Source organism: Dioscorea cayenensis, chromosome 10 (assembly GCF_009730915.1).
Source record: "Dioscorea cayenensis subsp. rotundata cultivar TDr96_F1 chromosome 10, TDr96_F1_v2_PseudoChromosome.rev07_lg8_w22 25.fasta, whole genome shotgun sequence".
NCBI lineage: Eukaryota > Viridiplantae > Streptophyta > Magnoliopsida > Dioscoreales > Dioscoreaceae > Dioscorea > Dioscorea cayenensis.
In genome coordinates, this window is record NC_052480.1 from 11,071,561 (window position 1) to 11,088,318 (window position 16,758).

Consider the following 16,758-nt stretch of genomic DNA (forward strand, 5'->3'; position numbering starts at 1 on the left):
CCAATTCTTAATTATCTAGTCGAAATCAATGGATATGATGAAATGAACTAATTGCAAGAGAATTAATAAGCAAGCAAGAGAGCAAGAAAACGAATAAAGGAGATCTCAATCAATCAAGATGAGTTATCCAGGCAATGCTCCCCCTAGGATCTAACATGAAGCTCACGATTCGCTAAATGCTTCTAAACCAAGTCTAATGAGTCGAGGTAATCCAAGAACAACCGGTCCTTGCCTCCAAGCTACCGGTACTAGTCCCCTACAAGGTCCCGGTGGAGAAATCACTCAGTCTCAACACCTCACACCCCATATGACCGCAATACGCTCTAGGGAGACCTAAGAGTGAAACCGATTCCTAAGGATAGATCCAACCCTAATTCCCGGCGAAAGATCTCTAACCCCCTACAAGGTCCTGGCGGAGAAATCTCTAAATCTCAAGCCTCACACCAAATATGGTTGCATAGAGTTTAGGGAATACGGAGATAAGAAACACTCGATCGGAAGGGAGAGGGGACACTCCACTATCTCATGACTCACCCTCTCAACCCTCTTTTAACCTTGACGTTCTAACTCTAATGGAGACCTCTCTCACATCAAAGTAACAAATCATGCAAAATCCAATCAACCTCAAGGATTAATTAAACAAGCAAGCAATGGGAATACAAGGTTAAAAACTCAAATCAACTAGAATTAATAGAAACATAAAAGCAAATCATTACAAAAAAACATAAATCCTAGGGGTTCACATGCCCAAATACCTACTAATGTTTAGCCCTCCATGGAGCAAGTTACAAAAACAATGATTATTACAATGAAAAAGCAATGAAAGCCATGAAGTATAACCCCTTAAATTCTTGATGATGGCCTTGATGGGTCGCTCAACGTCTTGAAGAATCCTTCTCCGAGCTAGGTCACCGAGGCTCCCTCTTTGCTATGACGGAGAGAAGATCGATCAAAGTTGGTGATGGACGCCCCCCAATATCACCAAAGACCTCCTCCAAAACCCTAGCCGCCTTGCCTTCAAAGTGCTCGCAAAAACACTCGCCAAAAGTCCCTCCAAAATAGGGCAAACGGCCTATTTAAAGCCCAAAATCGTGCCTGTCACGTGCCCTCACGCGCCCGTGTGGATTTTCCACAGGGCCGTGTGGGCTGCAGAAACTTTCACGCGGGCGCGTGGAATTTCCAGGCCGGTGCGTAAACAGTAATTTTGCTACATTAATTTTCACAAAACGCGATCCAATACTCTTCTCTTGAGGCCACATGTCCGGGCACACGTCCATGTGGTAGGCTATAAAACTTTTCTTCATCGACGTATCTTTGAGAGGTCTTGCAATTTTCACAAAGAGAAGGAACATGAAGATGTGGCTGCCTTTGTGCCCTTCCAACTAGTGAATTGACTTGAATCTTCTTGGAAGTCGGCACACATCTCCACGTTTATGAACTCCTCTCGTGTCTTGGTCCTTGAATTAAACAAGAACTCCCAACATTGTGTCTTTATAGCCTATCTTTGCTTCCTTTTTACTCTTCAAGTCATTCACTACCTATATGCATAAAAGAACACCAAATACACAATATGAGACATAAACCACAGTAAAAATGATGCTCAATGCATGTAAAACATATATAAAAATATGTCTACCGAAGCACTTATCAAACTCGCCCACACTTAAGTCTTTGCTTGTCCTCAAGCAAAATTAAACATTATACCTATGGAAAGAAAAGAGAAGTGCTTGGCCTTAGGTTCACCAAATGAGTACAAGAATAAAATTCTACAGTCATGGAGAGAATCAAACACTAGACAAAACAATCAATGCTCTAACAAACAATCCAATAAAAATTGAATGTGATGAAATCCGAATGCGTGTGTGTGTGTAAAACTCAACTCATGTCAACACTATGTCCACTACCAAGTTCTTATTAACATGGGACTTATTTATAAATAGAAAGAATAAGTAGTAGCTTCACACAACCTCTAAGGTAGCCCTTTCCCAAGATGCCTCCCGAGTGGCTTTCACACTTTCGAGGTGGTAGCTCTTTCTACCGAGGATGGTAGCTTTCACACGTCCAATGAGATAGATCTTTCTCTCATTAGGGCATAACAGGTATCCGACTTATGAGAGTAGCTACATACGTCATGGGTGGTAGCTCTTTCCATACCCTATGTACAAACAACAAACAAATTTTTATTTTTTTTTTATTTTTCTCTGATGATTTTTTTTTTCCAAATAAAAACTAGAACACTAAAGTCCCAAACATAATGAACTAGAGTCTTCATAGGTCTAATGAGCGAGAAAAGTGCAGAAAGAGCAATCGAACAAAAATATTCAATAAAATTGGATGAAAACTAGAGCATGATAAAATCCATGTTTATAACCTCCAAAAACTAAGAATTAAACTCTTAACCCTAAGGTGAACCTTCATTGGCAACAAGAGCATGCTCATGAAAACACAAGTAAAAGTCATGTATAAGGTGAACCCTCCCCCACACTTAATATGTACATTGTCCTCAATGTACGCATGCAAGCACAATAAAAATAATAACAATGGAAGCATAATGTGTGTGGGAATGCAATTAAAACAATACTCCCCTGAACTCCTCATTGGCTTGTTGTATGGGTTGTGAAGCTCAGACGACCATGTGACAACATCACATGATCATGTCTATGACTAAAACACCATCCACCTCACTCTCAAGGCCATCTGCATGGAATATAAGTGGTTCAGTGAATCTCAACAAAATGTAAAAGAAAATATGAGTTCAGACAAATAACATGATAGAGCATATACTCGCATAAAAGAAAGACAAGAAGATAACTCTCGGAAGGTGAAGCCTTTACGAGTACAAAAAGATCTAAATACTACTAACAAAAGCAACTAAAAAGCAAGAAACTAAAAAGAACTGTCTCATGAGTGTGCGCCTCAAGCATCGATGGGCTGGAGTCGGTCTTTGGCACGAGGCGGAGGAGACCTCCTCGTCAAGAGTCTGCTGAATACGATCAAGACGCTCCAGAATCCGTGCCTGGTTCTCAAGAATGGTAGCAACGACAGCCTCGAGTCGAGCAAGATGCTCGTGAACTCGAGGGAAAGATGACTCAAGATCGGCTGATGCTGCCGGTGCTACCTCGGTGACTATGGGCTCATGCGCGGTGGTGCCTCTCGTAGCCTCAGCGAGGGCTCCTCATTATCCCCAGATGACGACTCTACTAGTGTATATCCGCCCGAGCTTGTACGGCGCACAATGCACATCAATCGGAGAGTGGCCAAACCCAATGGTGCCAGAGTACTGACTCTCTCCTCGCCTCGAGTCGAGCGGATAAGACCCATCTTGAACATAAGGCGAGGTGATGTAGGATCCACGGAAACAATGCTCCCAATCGCAAGTACTCACTCCGATGGCGAAATTAGTCGGCAACCACATATCCTAAGTGGAGGGGCTCCATGGATCATGGAGTAGAGGTGCAACAGATCCATCCTACTGAAGTGAACCCGAGTACCATCCCCCGACACGTCACGGACCTGCTAAGAACGAGCATGGATGTACCATGCGCCCGGTCCGAGTAAGCAATGAGGCCTTAGGCTGACTGCGGAATCCCGGCGACCACCACATAGATCATGGAAGACCTGGCCCGGAGTGAGATTAGAAGGATAATCGGTGAGGAGCTCAGTGTACTCGATAGTATCAGTGTAGGTCTAATCGTATAAACCGAGATATATCGAGAACTGGGTTAAAGACATCCTATGCGGCTGACCGAAAACGCGGAAACGAATGGCATTGGGAACGTCAAAACTGATATCAACTGAGTCACGGTCAAAAGAAAATGAGGCAAGAACTTCCAAGGTAATATCTCGCCTGACGGGCTCCTGAATGGAGAATAAAAGGTCCCAACCTCCAACACTAACAAGTGCTCTGACCTCCTCAGCAAGTCCAATGTCCTCTGGTGCATCCCAGTCGATAAAATGCGATTGTCTAATCTTCAGGTGCTGGAGACGCTCAAACCGCTGCTGATGAACGGGGTCAGGAAATTCGATTACCGGTGGTGGAGTCAGCTCCCTATCATGGCGAGAACGTTTTCGGGCTAACCTCTTGCTCCGTGGTGCCATAATCCGTGAAGAAAGCACTTAAAAATCGATTCGGCATAAATACGATGAAAGCCGGGCACCACATGCAGAAACGGTGAGTCGGTGGAAAAAAACAAGGCCAATCGGCCTTGTTTCCAGCCGACACGGGCGTGTGGGAAAGCCACGCGCCCGCGTGGCGCATGCTTGGCTCGGCCGAAAGCAGCCGCGCGCAACCACGCGCTCGCGTGGGCCAGACCCACGCGGCGTGGTTGGCTGGCGCCGCCGCCGACCCGGCCGTGCTGCCCGCGTGGGTCGGGTGCACGGCTCTCGGCCGCGGGCTCACGTGCCCGCGTGGCCTTGCGGCCAGCGCGCGTGCAGCCCACACGGTCGCGTGGGCAAGCCGCGCGACCGCATGGGCGCCAGACTCCGGAGTTTTCACCGGAGTTGGGCTCATATGCTTCGCAAAAATCATTCTCATACCTTGAACAAGTGTCTAGCATGATTTCCTATGAGAACAATCATCAAAATACCAAGAAAACTCCATGAAAATGACCTTGAAAAACATGGAAAAGGGGAAAAGAGAGTGAAGGCTTACCGGAGCTAATCGGAGAAGAAAACTTGGTGTAAACTCCGGCAAATTACCTCTAATACTCGAAAGAGTTGAAAACAATTGGTTTTAGAGATTAAAAATTGAGTTTTCTAGGAGTGGAAGGTGGAAGATGAAAGGGTTCTTTGAAAATAGAAGATGATGAATAGTGCCTCTTCATATTTTTATAGGCAGATGGGGGTGTGGATTTTCCACACCCCCGCGTGGGTACTGTACACGACCGTGTGAAAATTACACGCGGCCATGTGGACTGCAAAATTTCTGCAGACAGTCCATAGAGTGCCCGAAACTCCAAATTAATACCAATTTTTTCAACATTAAGCATCAAATTCACCCTAAACCATGTTATTCACATAAACAACAATTCAAATCACCGAAAAAAAATTCCACGAAAACACCAGTGGTCAACAAAATTAATCAAGATACACACTCATGAATTTATTTCTGCAGAATTTAAATTTTGAGTTTAAAAACTAATTAAAAGCTTGGGTTGCCTCCCAAGAAGCGCTTGTTTAACGTCACTTAGCTTGACGTACCTGGTTTTACCTCATGGTGGCTCGTAAAGATGAAAAACCTCTTTCCTAGCAACCTCCACATCCCCTTCGAAGTAAGGCTTCAATCTATGTCCATTTACCTTGAATGTTCCTTTCTCCGGGTGAATGATCTCAATTGCACCATATGGAGATACTTGAGTAATCTCATATGGACCTGACCATCTTGATTTCAGTTTTCCCGGAAACAACTTTAAACGGGAATTGAAGAGTAACACTCGATCACCTACTTTGAAATCCTTATGCAGTCTAATATGTTTGTCATGCCATGAACGAATTCTTTCTTTGTAGATTCGTGCATTTTCATAGGCTCTTAGTCTCCACTCATCTAATTCATTCAACTACAACTTTCTTTGGTCACCGGCCCGTGCAAGACTGAAATTCATTGCTTTAATTGCCCAATATGCCTTGTGTTCAAGCTCTACTGGTAAATGACATGCTTTTCCATAAACAAGGTTATATGGCATGGTTCCTACAGGAGTTTTATATGCTGTCCGATATGCCCATAATGTATCATCCAATCTTTCCGACCAATCCTTCCGATTATGCTCCACTGACTTTGATAGAATTCTCTTCAATTCCCGATTGGTTACCTCCACTTGCCCACTTGTTTGTGGATGATACGGTGTGGCAAGACGATGGTTCACACCGTATCTTTTCAGAATTTTATCAAATTGTGCATTGCAAAAATGAGTTCCCCGATCACTTATGATGATTCTAGGGGTTTCGAAACGAGTGAATAATTTCTTGAGGAATTTGATTACTGTTCTAGCATCATTTGTGGGAAGAGCTTGAGCTTCCACCCACTTAGACACATAGTCCACGGCGACCAATATATAACGATTCCCATTGGAGCTAGGGAATGGCCCCATAAAGTCGATGCCCCACACATCAAAAACCTCACAAAACTGCATTGGATTTTGAGGCATCTCATCCCGTCTAGACAAATTTCCTGCTCGTTGACAACTATCACAACTTTCCACAAATTGTCTTGCGTCTTGGAATAAAGTTGGCCAATAAAAACCTACTGCTAAAACCTTTTCAGCTGTCCTTCCTGAGGCGTAATGGCCTCCAACTGGCCCCGAATGACAATGAGCTAGAATATTCCAACCATCACCCCGCGAAACAAATCCTCGCACTATGTGATCTGCACAAATTCTGAAAAGGTACGGATCCTCCCAAGTAAAGTGCTTTAAATCAGAAAAGAACTTCTTCTTTTGCTGAAAAGACAGTTCCCTAGGAAGGACTTTCCCTGAAAGATAATTGGCGAAGTCGGCGAACCATGGAGTTTCAATTTCTGAAATTTCCTGTAAATTATACAAATGCTCCTCAGGAAATGCGTCATTAATTTCAGTTTCCCATGACCTTTCTTCTTCTAAACCTTCAAGGCGAGAGAGATGATCTGCAGCTACGTTTTCAGCCCCTTTCTTGTCCCTAATTTCAACATCAAATTCCTTCAATAACAATACCCAACGAATCAGCCTTAGTTTTGCATCGGTCTTGTTCATTAAATAACGCAACGACGAATGGTCCGTGAAAACAACCACTTGTGAAAGAATGAGGTATGATCTGAATTTATCAAATGCAAACACCACAGCCAACAATTCCTTTTTAGTAGTAGTGTAGTTCTCTTGAGCGCTTGTCAAGCTCTTGCTTGCATAATAAATTGGTTGGAAATATTTATCTTTTCTCTGCCATAAAACAGCCCCCACGGCATGATCACTAGCATCACACATAAGTTCAAAGGAGAGACTCCAATCCGGTGAGATGAGAATAGGTGCTTGTATGAGTTTTTCTTTTAACAAGTTAAAAGCAAGCAAGCACTCTTGATTAAACTCAAATGGGGTGTCTTTCTCTAACAACTTGGTCATTGGGCAATCTTAGAAAAATCTTTAATGAATCGGCGATAGAAACCTGCATGCCCCAAGAAACTTCTAATTGCCTTGACATTTGTTGGAGGAGGTAGTTTCTCAATAGTTTCGATTTTTACCCGATCAACCTCAATTCCTTGGCTAGAAATTTTATGACCAAGGACAATCCCCTCTTGGACCATGAAGTCACACTTCTCCCAATTTAGAACTAAATTTGTCTCTTCACACCGTGTAAGTACTTTCTCAAGATTCTTCAAGCATGCCTCAAAACAATCCCCAAACACCGAAAAGTCATCCATGAAGACTTACATTATATCTTCTAACAAGTCATCAAAGATGGCCGTCATACATCTTTGGAAAGTGGCCGGTGCGTTGCAAAGTCCAAAGGGCATTCTTCTATAAGCGAAAGTACCAAAAGGGCAAGTAAAAGTTGTTTTCTCTTGATCTTCGGGAGCGATTGGGATTTGAAAGTACCCTGACATACCATCTAGAAAACAATAAAATTTGTGGCCTGCTAATCGTTCCAACATTTGGTCAATGAATGGCAATGGAAAATGATCCTTTCTTGTAGAATCATTCAACCTCCGATAATCAATGCAAACGCGCCATCCTGTGACCGTTCTTGTCGGAATTAACTCATTTTGCTCATTTTTCACTACTGTCATACCACCCTTCTTCGGTACCACTTGTGTCGGGCTCACCCACGCGCTATCCGAAATGGGGTAAATAATTCCTGGGTCAAGGAGCTTTACCACCTCTGATTTTACCACTTCTTTCATGTTTGGGTTCAATCTTCGTTGAGGTTGAATCACTGTTTTGTAATTATCTTCCATCAAAATATTGTGAGTGCAAAAGGAGGGGTTGATTCCCTTGATATCTGAAATTTTCCAAGCTATGACTGTTTTGTGCAACTTTAGCATAGTAACCAACTGCTCTTTTTGCTTCAAAGACAGACTTGAAGCTATGATCACCGGCAATTTTGATCCTTCGGCTAGAAAAGTGTACTCCAAATGTTCCGGTAATGCTTTTAGCACCAACTCGGGAGGTTCTTCCACTGAAGGTCGTAGCCGATTAGCTTGTTTTCTATCAATTTCTTCAAACCCCTCAGAAGTTTCTTCTAATTCTTCCTTGAGGATCCCTCGTTCCGGGTTGTTTACCCCAAGGATATCCAAACTGCCTTCATCTTCTTCTTGATTATGGAACCCACACACCTCAATTGATGAGATTGAATCGATACAAATTTTTGCTTCATCTTCTTCACCTTCTTCCTCGGATTCACACCCAACAAATTCTATTGTGAATGCCATTGAAAAAGACGAGGGAGTTTCCTCCGACTGAAATTCAGCCTCATTCCTAAAGGACATAAACGCAGACTTTTCAAAGAATTCCAACAGCATTGACAATTCAGAACCTTGACATTGCGTTCCACTCTCTTCACTCATCATATGTGGCTCAACTATCCGTAGACTCAGCCCCTCATCATGTTGCTTACCCGAATCAAATCCTGCCACTAATTGTTTCATTTTTCTCTCATTGGATACCATCCTATCCTTCAATGTCTCCATAATTGATGCTTCGTTCAACATGATCCTGAAATGGAAAAGAAAACAGAAATTACTGTTCACCGAGTAAAAATAGGAAAAGAAATGAAAGATAGAATGAAAAGAGCGGCGAAAAAGATAAGTGAAGTGGAAATAGAAAATGAAAATATGAAAGACTAAAGTAACCAAGTCCTAGCGTTCCTAATATACCGTTCCCCAGCAACGGCGCCAAAAACTTGACACGTCCAAATATGCGTGTATATACCGCAAGTGCACGGATGTCGAAGTAATAATTACCCAGGTGAGTGGGTAGTCGAATCCACAGGGAACGAAAGTATTAGTATTAACCAATTCTTAATTATCTAGTCGAAATCAATAGATATGATGAAATGAACTAATTGCAAGAGAATTAATAAGCAAGGAAGCGAGCAAGAAAGTGAGTAAAGGAGATCTCAATCAATAAAGACGAGGTATCCGGGTAATGCACCCCCTAGGATCTAACATGAAGCTCATGATTCGCTAAATGCTTCTAAACCGAGTCTAATGAGTCGAGGTAATCCAAGAACAACCGGTCCTTGCTTCCAAGCCACCGGTACTAGTCCCCTACAAGGTCCCGACGGAGAAATCACTCAATCTCAACACCTCACACCCCATATGACCGCAATACGCTCTAGGGAGACCTAAGAGTGAAACCGATTCCTAAGGATAGATCCAACCCTAATTCCCGGCGAAAGATCTCTAACCCCCTACAAGGTCCCGGCGGAGAAATCTCTCAATCTCAATCCTCACAACAAATATGGTTGCATAGAGTTTAGGGAATACGGAGATAAGAAACACTCGATCGGAAGGGAGAGGGGACACTCCACTATCTCATGACTCACCCTCTCAACCCTCTTTAACCTTGACGTTCTAACTCTAATGGAGACCTCTCTCACATCAAAGTAACAAATCATGCAAATCCAATCAACCTCAAGGATTAATTAAACAAGCAAGCAATGGGAATACAAGGTTAAAACTCAAATCAACTCGAATTAATAGAAACATAAAAGCAAATCATTACAAAAAAACATAAATCCTAGGGTTCACATGCCCAAATACCTACTAAGGTTTAGCCCTCCATGGAGCAAGTTACAAAAACAATGATTATTACAATGAAAAGCAATAAAAGCCATGAAGTAAAACCCCCTTAAATTCGTGATGATGGCCTTGATGGGTCGCCCTAACGTCTTGAAGAATCCTTCTCCGAAGCTAGGTCGCGAAGGCTCCCTCTTTGCTATGACGGAGAGAAGATCGATCAAAGTTGGTGATGGACCCCCAATATCGCCAAAGACCTACTCCAAAACCCTAGCATCCTTGCCTTCAAAGTGCTCGCGAAAACACTCGCCAAAAGTCCCTCCAAAATAGGGCAAACAGCCTATTTAAAGCCCAAAATCGCGCCTGTCATGTGCCCTCAAGCGCCCGTGTGGATTTTCCACGCGGCCGTGTGGGCTGCAGAAAGTTTCACGCGGGCGCGTGGAATTTCCACGCGGGCACGTGAACAGTAATATTGATACAGTACTGCTATAGTAATTTTGCTACATTAATTTTCACAAAACGCTATCCAAATACTCTTCTCTTGAGGCCACATGTCCGGGCACACGTCCATGTGGTAGGCTATAAAACTTTTTTTCATCGACGTATCTTTGAGAGGTCTTGCAATTTTCACAAAGAGAAGGAACATGAAGATGTGGCTGCCTTTGTGACCTTCCAACTAGTGAATTGACTTGAATCTTCTTGGAAGTCGGCACACATCTCCACGTTTATGAACTCCTCTCATGTCTTGGTCCTTGAATTAAACAAGAACACCCAACATTGTGTCTTTATAGCCTATCTTTGCTTCCTTTTTACTCTTCAAGGCATTCACAACCTATATGCATAAAAGAACACCAAATACACAATATGATACATAAACCATAGTAAAAATGATGCTCAATGCATGTAAAACATATATAAAATATGTCTACCCAAGCACTTATCAGCGGGTATCGAATCCACAGGGAGTAGGGAGTAAAGACACTTAATTCGATTCTTAGCTATGTGGAATATCAACAATGATAAGTGTGACAATGATTTAATTCTCAACAATTAAAAGCAACGAGTAAGAGAGCAAAAGTAAGAAGGAGGTAAGGCAATCGATAAACATGGGGTACACGGATGATGCTTCACCTAGGATAATCACTTCAAGTGCAAGAACTCTCTATTATGCTTCCTAATCAATGCAATGGTGATTCATGGAAATCCTTACATACATAGTCCCAAATCTAAGGTCAACTATGCCTAACTCTATTCATGTCCCGGAGGAGAGATTAAATAACCTCTCAACCTCGCACTCGAATAAAGTTGCAATGAGCTCTAGGGATTCCAGGTGATAAATCTCTTCCTAATTATAGACCTAACCCTTTGGTCTAGGAGGAAGGTCCCTAACCACAATTAAGCCATAGATACTAAGATCCCCTCAACGCTTCACTCCATTGCACACGCAACTAAGCCCCAGCCGAGATTCATCCCTTAGACCATTCACTCTATTATGGCTGCAAAGAACTCGAGGAACGGAGGTAGAATCTATCACGTCGAAGGGGAAAGGGGACGCTCCTGTACCTCTCGACTCACCCTCTCAACCCTCTCCAACCTAGCTTTGTCTAACGCTCGTGGCATGTCACTCACTCACAAGGTTACCAACAAGAACTGTCAACCCTAGTGTCACTCTAGGGGAGATGTTCATACAATCAAGCATTCATGGTTGAAACTCACAATAAACATCAATTCATTGAAAGCATAATAAAGAAGTTCAATGAAATGAATACATCCTAGTGTTCACAATCACCCAAGTACCCACTAGGGGTTTAGCTCTCCATGGAGCTAAGTACAATCAAAGAAATCGAATGTAAAAGCAATGAATCCATAAAGAAACCCCCCTTGATGGTCGTGTCGATGGTCTTGTGGAGAGTCCTCTACTCGTCTCAAGGGATCCTTTGTCCGGCCTAGGATACACCTCGCCGGATCGATGCCGACGAAAGCTCTCCCAATAACTTTCTTCCAAATGACGCGCGATGTAGGAGCCGTAGAACCTCTCCAAAACCCTAGCCAATACCACTCAAAACCCTAGCCGAAGCCCTCTCTTGAGTTGGGGAAAAGATGGAGAAAAGAATACGAAAATCGGGGCTAAATCAGCTTTAAATAGGGATGGAATCGGGTGACTACAAACGGGCGTGGGTTCTCCACGCGCCCGTGCAGAATTTCCAGACAGGCATGGATAATTTCCACACGCCCGTGTGGATTCTCTGTTTCTGCGATTTTTGGCCGGCTGTGAACATCAACTTCTACAGTGATTTACTACCGTACCTGCTACAGTTCTCTACCAAAAATACTCCCGAATCCACTTTTCATCGAAGTAATATAAACGGGCACACGTTTATGCCGTGGATCGCTTTGCTTCTTCAATGACGGATAAGATGATGGAGATCTTGTTCTATGTGCATAAGTCGGAATGCTTGAGTGTGACTACCCTTGTGCCCCTCCAAATGGTTGTGTAAAATCAAATATGGGGAGGTTGGCACACACTCTAGCATCTCGCACCCGACTTATATCTTCGCGTTTGAACTTTAGCAAGATTTCGTCCAAAATCGGTGCATCGTGATCCACATTGGCTTTTTTCCTTCATAATTGGTTTCACAACCCTACATGCACGAAAGTAACATAAAAACACACATATTTGTGTAAAAACACACATATTTGTGTAAAAACCTGAGGAAAGTAATGCTCAACATAAGGAAATAATGCTTCACATTCATATCGCACAAGCACTTATCAAACTCCCCGACACTTAAGCTTTTGCTTGTCCTCAAGCAAAAATTAAAATGTTATGCACATGGATGAAGGAAATATTGGAAGTGCTTGGCCTTAGGTTCACCAAAGCATACAAAGAGAGCATTCTACAAGAAAGGGAAATTTCAACACTAAATACGAAAAATCAATGCTTTAGCTAAAAACTTGAATAAAAAAGGACAACAAACCCGAAATCGTGTAAGTGTGTGAACTCACTCAAGTCAACCCAAAGTATACTCCTCAAAGCTCTAAATATAAGGGACTTATTTATCTACAACAAGAAAACAACAAACATTTCAAAAACGGTAGTAGCTTCACACATCCTCTAAGGTATCCCTTTCCCAAGCGGCCGCTAAGGTGGCTTTCACACTTTCGAGGTGGTAGCTCTTTCTACCGGGGTGGTAGTTTTCACTCATCTCATGAGGTAGCTCTTTCTCTCATTAGGGCATAACTAGTATCCGACTTATGAGAGTAGCTTCATACTTCATAGGTGGTAGTTCTTTCCACCCAATAGCACAACTAAACAATAAAACTATTTTGTTCTTTCTTTTCATTTTCCTTTTTTTTTTTTGAATTTAACACAAGAAACAACTATAACTAGTCCATTTAACATCAAACTTGAGTTTCCAAAAGAGTTTAAAAAAATGAGTAGTGCACTAAGTGTAAATCAGGCAAAAATTCCTAGAAATTCAAGCAAGAACTAGAGCATGAAAACATTCAATGTTAGAAATTCTCTTAAACTCAAGAATACAATCCGTGTAACTAAGGTGAACCGCCATTGGCTATTTGAGCATATTTCAATCAAGAACAGTAGAAAAGATGTGTGCATTATGAAACTCCCCCCACACTTAAGTTGTACATTGTCCTCAATGTACACATGCAAGCTCACACATAATGTATATCAATGAAGAATATATGTGGGAGAAGCAATCAAAACAATACTCCCCTAACTCCTAGTATTGCGTTTGATGGAGCTAAGTCCTTGGGCGTAAAGTTCTGACGGGTTGTGAAGCTCACACGGGCAAGTGCCGAACCAACTTGGCCATGCCCATTACAAAGTCTCAATTCCCATGATGACAAGACCCTCTGCAGGCATACACGAGGGTGGGGGGTCAGTGAAGCTCAATAAAATGAAAACAACTCGAGTATACAAAAGATAGAGCAATGAATACAACTCGAGACCACAAAATGAAAATAAACTCAGAAGGAAAATCCTTTCTAAGTATACAAATCCAAAATAAAATGCAGAAAATAAAATGTGAAAAACAAGAACAAAGAAGGTAAAGACGCCTCAAGTGTTGGTGTCAATAGCTAGTACATCTGTTTCCGTTGCTGGTGAAGATGACACTGGTGCTGCAAAATAAATGAAGATTGGAAAAGAAAAGAGAAAGAGAAGCTTACCGATAAAATGAGAATGAAAGACTAGAAAACGGCCGGAAAACTCAATTAACAACCCTCTAAAACAATGGTGAGAGGTCAGGAGAAAGCAAGGATGTGTTCTCAAAATGTTTGAGGGTGAAAAGATGAAGAAAACTGAAAAGATTTTAAAGAAAACCTGCAATTCTAGCATTTCTGCACATTCACACGGGCGTGTGGAAACTACCCACGCCCGTGTGCCCGACCCACAGGGGCAGACGCACGCCCCTGTGGACTCTCCATGCAACCGAGAAAATTCTCTAAGACCCACGCCCGTGCGAAAATTCCACACGGGCGTGGACATTCACAGGACCAACTCACAAGGGCAAACGCACGCCCCTGTGTCTTCTCGGGATGGAGAGATCCTCTGCAGAGATTCGCATGGGCGTGCGAAAATTACTCATGCCCGTGCGATTTTCATAAGGTCACCCACAGGGGCGAGTCCACGCCCCTGTGTGCTCTTAGGATAATCCGCCCAACTCTGCAGGAATTCACACGCCCGTGCGGAAATTACCCACGGGCGTGTGATAGTCGCATGGTCGTTCACAGGGGAAGCCGCACGCCCCTATGTCTTTTCTGGATGAGCTCGTAGTACAAATCCACGGGCGTGCGGAAATTCCACAAGCCCGTGCATCTTCACTGGATGCCTTAGAAAAACCTGCAGGCTCTGCAGAAAGTTTCTAAACATGTTTACACACTCAGAGCCTGCCCTAATATGCAAGTTTTAACAGTGAAAAACATGAGAAATAGCTCAAACGACCAAAACTTCACCAAAACACATGAAAGCACAAGATAGCACCAACGATGCACAAGAAAAGCAAAGCAGTGGCATATAAGAATCAAAACACCAACACTCAAGCTTTTATTCATGCAAGCACTAAATTAGACACTTGAAAATAGTAGATACTTGGGTTGTCTCCTAAGAAGCACTTGTTTTACGTCAGTAAGCTTGACGTACCTCTTCTTTACCTTGTGGAGACTTGAAAATAGTATGTTCCTCCCGACTAGACATTGCATAGCTACTTCCCTTAAACCAAAAATTTGCTTGCCGGTGTGGAATATTTGTTGGAGAGTCCAACCATCTTACCTTTGGCCTCCAAGGAAATAATTTGGGTTAGGAATTGTCCAAGCTTAGCATAGGTGGGTCATTAGATGGTTTCAATCTCCTACCCACATCTTCTCCCAAACCTAAAATCTTTTTCTTGCAATTTATGAATTGATCAATCCCAAAGAGTGGTGCTTGTTCCATTACCTTAGGATTTACATCTTCTTGTGTATTTTCAGCTTGAAAGGAACATGACACTAGAAAATCCCCTTGAAAATTTTCTCGCTCACAAGCACAATCTTCATTCACACTGTCCAAAATCTCAAAATGGTATTCAACTTCCCCCTTTCCATTTTCTACACCATTGTACTCAATTTGCCCAACTTCTTCATTGTCGTTTACTACCACATCATCTCTACAAGGAACTTGAATTGCTTGCTTAAATGCTTGTTCTTCCTTGGAGAGTGTGTCAAGTATCCCTCCTAATTGATGTTCAAGGTTTTTATAGGAGGCTTCATGACATCTTAGTGTGGTCTCCATATTTTGGACGCAGACATCGAATGCTTCAATGAAGTTAGCTAATACTCTTTGCAAATGAAGTGCATCCTCTGCGAGTATCTCACCCTTTTGACTTTCCTCTTGAGGTGCCTCCCAATGTTTTTCACCATTATCCCATAATATGTTTGTGTAGCCCACTTCAATTGGATGATATGCGTTATAACAAGGAATGTTTTGTTGTCGTGAAGTAACAATTCTATCAACTTTTTTTACTGAGAGCTTCGACCTGCAAATATAGAGCAACGACTGGGTCAATCATCATTTAAAATCCTTGCAAGAAAAAGTAAGACATGACAAAAGAAAACAAATGAGAATGATGGAAGAATAAGAAAGTATGAAATAATTTTTAGAACAAATCAAAACGGTGATAGAGAAGAGATGTGAAATAGAATGAAGGGTAAATAGCTCAGAAAACAATATGCAAAGTATCTCTAAACGCCTACTCCCCGGCAATGGCGCCAAAAACTTGACAAGATCCCCTAGCGTATATCTCGCAAGTACACGGGTTTGTCGAAGTAATAATCCCGGGTGAGCGGGTATCGAATCCACAGGGAGTAGGGAGTAAACACACTTAATTCGATTCTTAGCTATGTGGAATATCAACAATGATAAGTGTGACAATGATTCAATTCTCAACAATTAAAAGCAATGAGTAAGAGAGCAAAAGTAAGGAGGAGGTAAGGCAATCGATAAAGATGGGGTACTCGGATGATGCTTCACCTAGGATAATCGCTTTAAGTGCAAGAACTCTCTATTATGCTTCCTAATCAATGCAATGGTGAGTCGTGGAAATCCTTGCATACATAGTCCCAAATCTAAGGTCAACTATGCCTAACTCTATTCATGTCCCGGAGGAGAGATTAAATAACCTCTCAACCTCGCACTCGAATAAAGTTGCAATGAGCTCTAGGGATTCCGGTGATAAATCTCTTCCTAATTATAGACCTAACCCTTTGGTCCAGGAGGAAGGTCCCTAACCACAATTAAGCCATAGATACTAAGATCCCCTCAACGCTTCACCCATTGCACACGCAACTAAGCCCCAGCCGAGATTCATCCCTTAGACCATTCACTCTATTATGGCCGCAAAGAACTCGAGGAATGGAGGTAGAATCTATCACGTCGAAGGGGAAAGGGGACGCTCCTATACCTCTCGACTCACCCTCTCAACCCTCTCCAACCTAGCTTTGTGATGAGTGTGATCCGCAAGTGCACGGAGTCGTCAAGTAATACCTCTTGTGCGAGCACG